We start from the raw sequence: 12,755 nt of genomic DNA on the forward strand, positions 1-12,755 counted from the left end.
CTCCGGCATCACGGGAACCTCTTGGTGCAGTCAAACATGTCTTATAATAATGTAAGTGATTTTTGAGCACCTTACACTGCTCTCCTGGATGTGTGCTTATTTGCAAACTTAATATATATAAAAATCCAGTCCAGGTCACTTAATTGCAAATAAGGATGCAGAGAGGTGCAGCGCTGCACTAAATAAATCTATAAGAAGATACATTTTCAGCATCAACCGCTGATCAGTTGTTGAGGCTTTTCTTGGACAGCTATAAAATTCCTGTAGAAACAGCGTGTTCTCTGCTTACACCTTCCAGGCCACAATCACGCCTAAGGCTATGTGCGCACGTTGCATAGTGTCCATGCTGAAAAATCTGCAGTGATTTGGCAGTGCATGTGCACTTCAAATCGCTGCAGAAACACTGTGTTATGCATGCAGTGTGTCTGCAGAATAGTCGCCGATTTCATGCGCTCTGGATGCTGCCTCTCCCATAGACAGAGTGGGAGCAGCATCCAAAGCGCACGAAATAAATGACATGTTGCTTTTTTGAGCGCAGCGATTTGGATCAAAATTTCAGCTTACAAATCGCTGCGCTCTCAAACACAACGTGCGGATGGATTATGCACAATCTTCATAGATTGTGCTGGGGACGCAAGACGCATGCGTTTACGTTACAGTGCAATATGCAGCGTAAACGCATGAAATTACGCAACATACGCACATAGCCTTAGTTTACCCCTATGATTAGGGCAGAATATGGCCAGAAAGTAGTAAGTGATGAACACATTATTTGGATATGGATAACTAAATATAGCCTGAAATTTGTATCACCATTAGACACTAATCATTTCTCTAATTTCTCACAAATTTGTCCTGGAAATTTGATTTTGTTCAATGTTGTATTGCACAAAAAAGATTGCTGATAAAAGCCATTGATTTATTCTCCAGACTTCAGTGTATAATAAATGGAGGGTTTAAAAAACCAAAAATATATCATCCCGCCAAGTCTTTTGCTGACTTGTATCCTTCCTCCAGCTTCAGTCTTCTTTTATGTCTTCATTCTTCACTCTTCAGTGCCTCTGGTGCTCACTAAGCCTCACATGACCTCACTCGAGGCCTAGTCTGTGCCAGAGACGCCGAAGAGTAAAGAGGTAAAAGATGACCAAAGCCAAAGAGAAGAAGCAAGCCAGAGGACAGGGAGTCAGTAGGACACTTTTGCTTTATTCGAGAGAATAACAAAAAATTGGGCTCTTGCAAATCTGAAATTTTTACATAGTTATAGTGAATATGGTTGAAATAATACAAATGTTTAATCGAGAGATGGGCAAGGGTAAAAGAAGTTTATATGTACAGCCATAATGTATTTTATGGTCTGCCCCAGAAGAGCTAATTTTTCACTCCTGATCTCAGTTGTTATTCTACTAGACTAAACATTCAGAAAAGAACTTTACACTTGTATATAATTATTTATTTCTTCTAAAAAGGCGTCTAACCTTTTTTGTAAACCTTCATTGGTTCCCACTTTGCCAAGCTCCTGAGGTAGACTGATCCATAGATAGGGTGCTTTAAACGCTGCGACATCACTAACGATATATCAACGGGATCATGGTGTTTGTGACGCACATCCGGCGTCGTTAGCGACGTCGCAGAACGTGACAGACTGGAGCGACCTAAAACGATCGCAAAAAAGACAAAAATCATTTGTTTTGGAGAGGTCGTTTAATTACAAAAAATCATTGTCAGGTAAGTAGTGATATTGTTCCTCTTTCCTGCGGCACCACGCATCGCTATATGTGACACCGCAGGAGCGACGAACATCTCCTTACCTCCGTCCACCGGCAATGCGGAATGAATGTTACGTTCCGCTCATCTCCGCGCCCTCCGCTTCTATTGGCTGGCCGCTTAGTGACGCAGCAGTGACGTCGCTATGATGCCGAACGCACCTCCTCGGGATTGTTCGGCGATCACAGTGATGTCGCTGACAAGGTATGTGCGTGTGACGCTGCCGTAGCAATAATGTTTGCTACGGCAGCGATCACCAAATATCGCACGGATGACGGGGACGGTTGATATCGCGCTCGACATCGCTAGCAAACACTAGCGATGTTGCAGCATGTAAAGCGGCCTTTAGTCTCATCTGGAGATTGAACCTTTCTTTCACCCAGTAGATGAAATGCCCTCTTGACTTTGGAGAGGATTTTACATGAAACTGCTCTTGACCATATTTTTTGTAAGGACTATTTATGTCCTCGTAGAAGTTAATCATGTACCCCCTTAAACATCTCTTCTGAAGATTGAATAAGTTTATTTTAGTCTTTCCTATTAACTAAGATCCTCTTTGCCCCTTCTCAGTTTTGTGGCTCTTCTTTATACCTTTTCTAGCCCCAGGCCATCCTTTCTATGAACAGGTACCCAAAACTGAATTGCATATTCCAGATGAGGTCGCAATGCTGTGCAAAAAGGTAGTATTATTTTCCTGCCCGGCTAATTCATACCTCTCTTAATATTTGACAATATCCTTCTGGCTTTAGAAACCCCTGATTGGCATTGCATCAGTTTGCCCAAGTCATGACAATGTAAACAAACTTGATCCACCACTCATCTCTAGTACTTATCTACAAAAATGCCTTTAAAGGGGGAAAATCATCCTAGAATTTTATGACACGTAACTAGTAAATGACATATTATTATTATTGGTAGGCGTTAAATCTCATGGACTCCCACCAGTCTTGATAACTCAGGGTCCAAGGTCCCTTTAGCAATTTCTCTGCACAGCATCACACCCATCCCCCTGTTGTGCAGCAAACACAACACTGCTCATTTTAAAGATTATCTATCGCCAATCTGGGGTTGACCTTTTTTTTTTTATTTAATATAAGAGTGGACTGCCCCGAACTATTCATTTTTCAAAATATAAATTAGTGTTAAATGGTGATTTTTCAAAATATATATTAGTGTCATAAGAAACCTACTTTCTAGCAAACGTTGGTGCCAAACTTCCAAGTGGTGGTATCCTGGCATGCAAAGCTAGAAATCACAACCCTACACAGCACCTCTAAGTGAAAGCGCGAAATCTCATGTTATTTTGAGACCTTCCCCTTTGCTCTAATGAAGCGCTGTCTCATTATTCACAAAGCGGTTGATGCATGATAACCGTGCTTTGATGGTGCCATTTAGTAACTGCTTAGTAAACAAAGTCGGGACCCTTAAGGGGGGCATTTGGTCTCTTTCTCTGCTCTTTTGACAATAATTTATATTTGGAAAATTCATCAGTCCCCTACTGCCCACTCTTTTATTAAATAAAAAAGTTCATCCCCAGACTGGTGATAGGTACTCTTTAAGAAAATACTGTATGTCCGAGTCTAAATTTCCCTTCACAACACAGGTTCATTGTGGTTCCCTCTTGTGCAATCAAACGGAAAATACTTTATTTCTCAAGCATTGAACTACTCCATGGTAAACCAGCATCTTCGCATTATTTTTCTCTGTCACTCAACACGCTACAGTCTGTGCATTGTTGTATGTAGTTCTGCTCTAATCTAAGGTGAGCTTCAAATATGAATATTGAAATTGTATCCATTAACTTTAGCTGTTCAGATTTCAGAATCTTTGAAGATATTATAAAAATACTGCCATAAAAGCAGTAATTATGTTCCTACCTCACACTTTAATCATAAAAAACATTTAATCTTTTCTCTAAGAGACTATTAAAATGCACTTTAAAGTTAAGACAGAGAAATATATAACTCTGAAATTAATCTAAGTAGTACATGGAGAAATAATTGCTTTTTCCTTCGTTTTATTTTGATATGTCTTACAAAGTTACCTCATGTGTACAGTCATGGCCGATAGTGTGTTGGCACCCTTGAAATTGTCCCAGAAAATGATGTTTTTTCTCCCCGAAAATCAATACAGTTACACATGATTTGTTATATACATGTTTATTTCCTTTGTGTGTATTGGAACATAAGAAAAAACTGAGGGGAAAAAGGCAAATTGGACTTAATTTCACATAAAAAACCCCAAAATGGGACAAATTGTGGGCACCTTTCAATAACTGGGTAAACAACTTTGTTTCAAACATATGATGCTCATTCAAACTCACCTGTAGCCACCTGTAGCTAGTAACAGGTATGGGCAACATGAAAAACACACCTGAAACCAGATAAAAAGGGGAGAAGTTGATGCAATCTTTGCATTGTGTGTCTGTGTGCCACACTAAGCATGGAGAACAGAGAGAGGAGAAGAAAACTGTGTGAGGACTTGTAAAGCAAAATTGTTGAAAAAAAATATCAACAATCTCAAGGTTACAAGTCCATCTCCACAGATCTTGATGTTCCATTGTCCACGGTGCGCAATATAATCCAGAAGTTTACAACCCATGTTACTGTAGCTAATCTCCCTTTACATGGACAGCAGATTGTGGATAACAAACCCCAAACAAGTTCCAAAGAAATTCAAGCTGTCCTGTAGGCTCTGGGTGCATCAGTGTCAGCGTGAACTATCTATCCACATTTGAGTTAAATTAAAAAGAAGAGTGGTCCAAAATTCCAGAGACAGGTGTTAGAAGCTTGATGATGGTTATAGGAAGTGATTGGAATAAATACAAGTGCATTAATTAGAATATCATCACATATATTATATAGTCAGTACACACAGAGTGATCTATTTCACGTTTTTATTCCTGTTAATGTTGATGATTATGGCTTACAGCCAATGAAAACCCAAAAGTCATTATCTCAGACAATTAGAATATTATATAAGACCAACTGAAAAAATGATTATTGGTGCCTACTGAAAAGTCTGTACAGTAGATGCACTGAATACTTGGTTGGGGCTTTTTTGGCATGAATTATTGCATCAATACGGCGTGGCATGGAGGCGATCAGCCTGTGGCACTGCTGAGGTGTTATGGAAGCCCAGGTTGCTTTGATTGCAGCCTTCAGCTCGTCTGCATTGTTAGGTCCGGTGTCTCATCTTCCTCTTGACAATAACCCATAGATTCTCTATGGGGTTAAGGTCTGGTGAGTTTGCTGGCCAATCAAGCACAGTGATACTGTAGTTATTAAACCAGGTATTGGTACTTTTGGCAGTGTGGACAGGTGCCAAGTACTGCTGTAAAATGAAATTCCCATCTCCCAAAAGCTTGTCAGCAGAGGGAAGCATGATGTGCTCTAAAATTTCCTGGTAAATAGCTGCGCTGACTTTGGTCTTAATAAAAGACAGTGGACCTACACCAGCAGATGACGTGGCTCCTCAATCCATCACTGATTGTGGAAACTTCACACTAGACCTCAAGCAGCTTGGATTGTGGCCTCTCTACTCCTCCTCCAGACTCTGAGACCTTGGTTTCCAAATGAAATACAAAATGTACTTTTATCTGAAAACAACACCTTGCACCACTGAGCAACAGTCCAGTTCTTTTTCTCATTGGCCCAGGTAAGATGCTTCTGGCATGAGTGGCTTGACACAAGGAATGCGACACTTTTAGCCCATGACCTGGATACATCTGTGTATGTGGTGGCTCTTGAGGGACTGACTCCAGCAGCAGTCCACTTCTCGTGAACCTCCTTCAAATTTTTGAATGCCCTTTTCTTAACAACAATCCTATCAAGGGTGCGGTTATCACGGTTGCTTGTGCACCTTTTTCTACCACACTTTTTCCTTCCACTCAACTCTATTAATATGCTTGGATATTGCACTCTATCAGCCAGCATCTTTAGCATTGAACTCTTGTGGAGTGTGTCAATGACTGCCTTCTGGATATCTGTCAGGTCAGCAGTCTTCCCCATGATTGTGTAGCCTTCTGAACCAGACTAAGGGACCATTTTAAACACTTAGGAAGCCTTTGCAGGTGTTCTGTGGTAATTATTCTATTTTTCTGAGATAATGACTTTTGGGTTTTCATTGGCTGTAAGCCATAATCATCAATATTAACAGAAATAAACACGTGAAATAGATCACTCTGTGTGTACTGACTCTATATAATATATGCGTTTTCCTTTTTGTATTGAATTACTGAAAAAAAATAAATTTTTTGATATTCTAATTTACTGAGATGCACTTGTAACTGAAATCAAAGCGCGTGCAGCTAAATATTAAGTTGAGGGTGCCAACAATTTTTAAGGTTTTGGGTGAAATTATGTTGAATTTGCTTTTTTTGTCTGTTTTTTTTGTGTCATACGAATACACAAAAATAAATTCTACATAAATGTGTAATTATAATAAAATATGTAATTGCAATAATTTTGGAGAAATTACTTTCTGTAGAGGATCTGTCTTACTTGTTTTGGTAAATACTTACTCCTCCCCCCACAAAGAATACCATTGTCAGAACATTGCACATTGTTCTTTTCTCTGGATTGGGTTATTACTTTGTGATTTTTCCTGGAAATGTGTAATTAAATTCTGAACTGCACTACAACATTCTTTCTAAAATAGTATTACCTCATCACTAAGCGCAGGTAGGGACATGCCCCATTGACAGGTGTATTATTAACACCCATTTGTCACTTTGATCAACCACCAAAATGCCAAGTTTAAAAAAAACTTTAAATACTTGATGATCTTTTGGTAGAAGACTGTCAAGAGTACGCTAAATATCATGGAAATCTTCTATACATGTCTTATTATGCGCTTTGTCCACCAGAGACTCCTAACTGCAGAACACAAAGCAGTCACGTCCGGAGTAGCTGTCTGTGATATCAGAAATGTTTGTCTAAATGGAACAAGTCCTTTAAGGCCCAGAATATGTAGGATGTATACAATAATGCATTATGAGTATAAGCTATAGAAGCACATCTCATAAAGATCTCTGTAGGATGAGCAGTCAGGCTGATTCAAAGGTCAATGAACGTGTCACAGTCATATATTAGTTATCAACTCATGGAAGTGGAATCATTGATGGTGTAAAAGAAAAAACAAGTCATTAGCAAAGACTATATCTTAATGTTTTCTGTCTTAAAGATGTCACATGCGTTTTTCCATACTGCACTATACGTGGGCAAAAACCTTTGCAACATAAGGGTCTATCTCATTGAGTGGAGAATAGGGATGATCGAATACCTCAAATATTCGGCTTTGCGAATATTTTCCGAATAGGTCGCTGCTATTCAACTATTCGCGAATATTCAATGCGCAATGTAAGTCTATGGGAAACCCAAATAACAACTATTCAGAACTATTTGGGCTTCCCATAGACTTACATTGCGCATCGAATATTCGCATAGCGGCGAGTTATTCGTCATATATTCGCGAAGCCGAATATTTCAGGTATTCGATCATCCCTAGTGGAGAACATTCTGTTGCCTACAAGCAAGTAATAATTTAAAAGTGATAATCGATCTTAAAAAATCTGATTTAGATAAAGGATGGTCATTCGGGCGTTATGTATGCTAGTCTTAATGAACGGGTTCTCTGAAGTAAGGTACATGCCACTTAATGAATTAGGCACAGCAGTTACCTGGGTACATTTTTGGCATAAGTTACCCTACTAAAGTGGCGTAATGTTTCATGAATTAGATGTCCCTTCTTGTTAATGTCCTGCAGATGCTACAACCATATTCACGTGTAAGCTCCATGAACTTCTTAAGGTGCTTTACACAAGAATTCTGGCATACACTTAATGAATAGGGGCCAAAGTCTTCTAGAAAGGGTTCACTGAATCTTGATGTTTCTAGAGATTTTCAAGGTATTGCATGTAATAAAAAAAAATTGCATTGGCATCAAAATGTGGAAGGAGGTTAGGATTATTATCAAGTAATATTCTGGCCTGTCATACAGGTCTGGTATGTATAAGCAATATTACATTGTATTATTCACCTGGAGAGTATTGCATTTCTGATTTATTATGAAAAGACATCTGTAAGTTTGTATATAAAATGTTATATGAAAGTTATATGGTGATTGAGAAAAGGACCTTTACAAGCATTTCTCCAGGCTTTGTGTCATAGCAAAGTTTTTGTATATTTTACTTTAGAGATGGCTTTATTAAACATGTTTTGCTTTTTTTCTTTAAGTTGTCTTAGGCCTAAAAAAACTATTGCTTTGGTCCATGTTCGTGAATATGATTGGTGCTGCAGACACCTTGTTGAAGCTGCGTAGCAGTAGATAATTTTTAGTTAATGGCTGTTGGTGGCTAATTTGATTAATTAGATGTGGCCATTGGTTCCTATTGTAATGTGTATATATATATATATATATATATATATATACTGATGTGTCCACCATTATTTTTCCTCGAAATTAGTGAAGAACTCCAATTTCGCATTATACCAATTCATTACCATGACATGCTTGCAAATACTAGATGGTCTACAATTTATTTCATGACCACTGGATGACCACATTTTTATACCTATATTGTAAACGTCTCCTGACAGAGTATCACAGAGTCATGATCTATGTCAAAGCTGGTCATCTTTTCATATGTTGAAGCATAAGCAAAGTTAAGTAAGGACAGATCTGTTTAACTCCATAAAAGCTATTTTAGATGTTTCTGGACAAAGAAAATTTCATTTCAATACTATTTTATTCACTTATATCATGAGAAATTCCTAAATAAATTCCTACCGCACAGGAGCACATACCATTGGTGCATCATATGCCGACCATACGGGCCCAACATCTAAAGCCTGCTTTACACGTTACAATTAATCGTGCGATCGCACCCGCCCCCATCGTTTGTGCGGCACGGGCATTTTGTTGCCCGTGTCGCACAATGTTGTAACCCCTCGTCACACGTACTTACCTTCCAAACGACTTCGCTGTGGGCGGCGAACATCCACTTCCTGAAGGGGGAGGGACGTTCGGCGTCACAGCGACGTCACACAGCGACCGGCCAATAGAAGCGGAGGGGCGGAGATGAGCGGGACGTAAACATCCCGCCCACTTCCTTCCTTCCGCATTGCCGGCAGCCGCAGGTAAGCTGCAGTTCATCGTTCCCGGGGTGTCACACGGAGCGATGTGTGCTCCTTCGGGAACGATGAACAACCGGACGTTCGATTTTTAGAAAATGAGCGACGTGTCAACGCTGAACGAGAAGGTGAGTATTTCTGCTCGTTCATAGCTGTCACACGCTACGATATCACTAACAATGCCGGATGTGCGTCACTTACGACGTGACACCGCCGACATCTCATTAAATATGTCGTAGCGTGTATAACCCGCTTAAGGAGGACCACTATCACCTCCAAATAACCTTCTGTCACAGACACATAAAGGGTGCATTATGAGAAGCTATTGCTCATCAGAGGGTCCATATACTGTTCTTGCACAGGGGCCCTGTTCTTTCTGTGTCACCCCCTACAATACTGCAATAGGAGTATTATCACATTATCAGTGCGGAACATCAATATTAAATCAAAGCTCTTTTTAATAGGCATATTGTAGAACTAATATGACTCTGTGTGTGGTCTTATCATTGCGCATATATCCATCATCATACTGTATATACTCTTACACAGTCTGCTTTTAGTAACAGTGTTTTGTTTTGTTTTGTCATAAGGATAATACTCCCCATAAAGGATCCCCGTGTCTTTTCTTTGGGATTTTCTTTTCTATGCTCCACCTGCTTTACACTGTCTGCACCCGAGAGAGATTAACTAAAAGTGTGGCTGCTAGTATGACTGCAGATCTTGATGACACAGACTATTGATTCTCTCCGAGAATTGTTCTTCAGTTTTAGATGGTTTTAATTTCTTTAAATTGCTCCTTGAATAATAGGAAAAGGCGTTTGAATTTCAGTGACAGATTGGGCATAACAGGTTGCAACGATTATGCCTAATTTTACCAAACCGAGGAATAAAATTGCCTAAACATAAACATCGATCACTGATGCAGTAAATTAATTTCCTCTCGTTTACTTGCTTAGAACCAGAGTGTTTTTTTCTCTCCACTGTTTGGGGTCACAGCAGCAGTTTTTACCTTTTGTATACCCAATACACTTAGCAGTATTTCCTTAGTGTAGTTCTGTATTGGATTAGCTGAATTTGCTTTTGCTGTCTGTCCTTGCACCTCATATAGAGGGCTATATACAATTTAGTCATTTCTCATAACAGTAGCCCACCCAGAGCTGAGTTAGCAGCTGGCAAATGCAGGGGGGTGCCAGAGCCCACTGCTCCTGAGGGACAACCCAGACAAGATTTCCATAAGCATTTTTAATTCCTACTGGCTCGTGAATTGTTGCTAGGAGCTCAGGCTGCTAATGACCACTCACAGCCGCCTTCACTTTTTAAAAGGTTCTGGATCCGGTTGCCTGTTGCCGAATATAGCTCAGTGTTGCACCTGCAATATCCGTTCTTCTTGTACTGATCCAGAGCAGGTGATTTGTCGTGTGCTTTTCTGTGTTGTGTGGAAATATATCCGTTGTTAGTTTATTTCCTTCCTGTCTTTTATGTCCTCCTGTGTTTGTTTAGTCTCTTACTCATGTTTGATTGCAGTGTGCATGTGTTTGGGTTCTTTCCCGTCTGTGTTATTTGGGGGGTTTGCTTCTCTGGTTCCAGCCTCTCCTGGGGTGGGGGAGAGGGAGTCTATGATCAGGTCTTAAACAGGAGTTAGGGTCACACTGGCGGCCCAAACCTAGCTATACAATCAAGCTTACCTCTGGGATAAGGGACAGCGTAGGGTCCCTAGTTTGAGGGTCTGCTTTGAGGTTCCTCTTCTGTTACCCTAATTCCCCGTGACAACTATATACAATTTAGTCATTTCTCATAACAGTAGCCCAACCAGAGCTAGCAGAGCTGACAGTTGCATTATGAGATTGGAAATAATGGCTGTCCCTTCCTATTCAAGGGCCATTGCCTCATCCCACCTCAGCCCCCGGCACCACTCCTTAGTGCTTTGGCAGTTTTATTACATAAAACAACTCTCAGTCTCAGTCAATAGCAAATCGTCATTGCGTAACGTGGCTGTGATACTGTCAGGGCCGGGCGGTCGGGCAGACCCAGGAGGTGGATCCACTGGGCCGAACTCTAAGATGGTGGTAGGGAGTCCGGTAGCTGAAGCACTGATGGGCAGCAGAACAGTCCGTGCAAGTGAAGGTAGCGGAGGAGTCCCTGGGACCACGGAGTCACAGATGGCAGTCCGGGTGACGTAGCTCAGGTTCGGAAGCCAAGATGATGTCAGGCGGGGTCCGGAACCTTTGGAGCAAGATGACGGGTCACCGCAGGGATCCGAGATGGTACGGACTGTCAGATGGCAGACGGACAGCGTGCGGGGCTCGGGATTCAGCAGGACTGGATGGCGAGGCGGGATCAGCTCTAGAAGAGAGATACGTAAGTATGGCAGGAAAACACAAGGAGACCTGACTCCTAGCTCAGAAAACACGAAGATCAGGCCCCGCCCCCTTGGACAAGAACCCCCTTTATACCCCGTACCTGTCTAACCTCATTTCCTGTTAATGGGCGCTGGCCCTTTAAGAAAGGGTCAGTGACCGCGCGCGCGCCCTAATGCGCATGCGCGCGGCCCGGGTGCCAGAAGCCAGGGAAGGAGGCTGAGAGGAGGACGCAGGGGAGCCGGCCAGGGCCTGGGAGGCCGTCGGGCGCCGGGATCGGCGGCCAGGGAGCCTAGGAAGGACGGGCACAAGAGACTGGGACGCGGGGAGCGTGGCAGGTGAGCCGGGGAGCGGGACAGGAGACCCGGGAAGGGGAGCCGAGGACCCGGGGAGCGTGACAGTACCCCCCTCCCCACGCCCCCCTCCCCGCAACCGGGACATGAAGGCACGGATCAGAGGAGAGCCCACGTTCTCCCTGGGTTCCCAGGATCTATCCTCAGGACCATACCCCTCCCAGTCCACCAGGAAGAACTGCCGGCCACGAACAGTCTTCATGGCCACGATATCCCTTACCGCATAGATGTCGTCCTCAGCAATAGGAGGAGGAGCCGGACTGGCAGCAGCGGAGAAGGGACCAAGGAACACCGGCTTGAGTAGAGAGACGTGGAAGGAGTTGGGTATTTTCATCGTGGTCGGAAGCCTCAGTTTGTAGGAGACCTCATTGATCTTGCTGAGGACCTTAAACGGCCCGATGTAGCGAGGACCCAGCTTGTAGGAAGGTATCTTCAGTCGGATGTACTGGGAAGCAAGCCAGACCAGGTCACCAGGAGAGAAACACGGAGGGTCTAGACGCCTTTTGTCAGCGTGTTTCTTCATCCGCTGGGAAGCGCGCCCAAGGGACGCCTTGACAGAGTCCCAAATAGTAGCGAAGTCACGGGCTACAGTATCAGCAGCAGGGACATCCGAAGAAGGGGATATAGGCAACGGGACGGAAGGCTGCAGTCCGTAAACGACATGGAAGGGAGATTTGGAGGACGACTCACTGACGTGGTGGTTATGGGAGAATTCAGCCCAAGGCAGAAGCGTGGACCAGTCGTCGTGATGGGCGTTGACATAGTGACGTAAGAAGGAGGTCAAGATTTGATTGACCCTTTCCACTTGGCCATTAGACTGAGGATGGTAAGCGGAAGAAAAGTCCAGAGTCACTCCCAGCTGTTTGCAGAGAGCCCTCCAGAAGCGGGAGGTGAACTGAGTTCCTCTGTCGGACACGATGTGGGAAGGAAAGCCATGCAAGCGGAAGATATGTTGTATATAGGCTTCCGCGAGTTCCTGAGCAGAGGGCAGTCCGGGCATAGGGACGAAGTGAGCCATTTTGGAGAACCGATCCACCACGACCCATATGACTGTGTGTCCGGATGATACTGGCAAGTCCGTAATAAAGTCCATCGCTATGTGTTGCCATGGAACTGAGGGTATCGGCAGAGGCAGAAGACGGCCATAG

The 12,755-nt window shown here is 42.8% G+C and overlaps 1 protein-coding gene across 4 annotated transcripts in view; it reads left to right on the forward strand.

Moving 5' to 3' along the window:
* ZNF521 (zinc finger protein 521) overlaps positions 1-12,755 on the forward strand; it is a 520,341-nt gene that overhangs the window by 175,118 nt on the left and 332,468 nt on the right. The gene's annotated exons all lie outside the window — the stretch shown is intronic.

The sequence above is a fragment of the Anomaloglossus baeobatrachus genome, chromosome 6, assembly GCF_048569485.1.
Source record: "Anomaloglossus baeobatrachus isolate aAnoBae1 chromosome 6, aAnoBae1.hap1, whole genome shotgun sequence".
Classification (NCBI taxonomy): Eukaryota; Metazoa; Chordata; class Amphibia; order Anura; family Aromobatidae; genus Anomaloglossus; species Anomaloglossus baeobatrachus.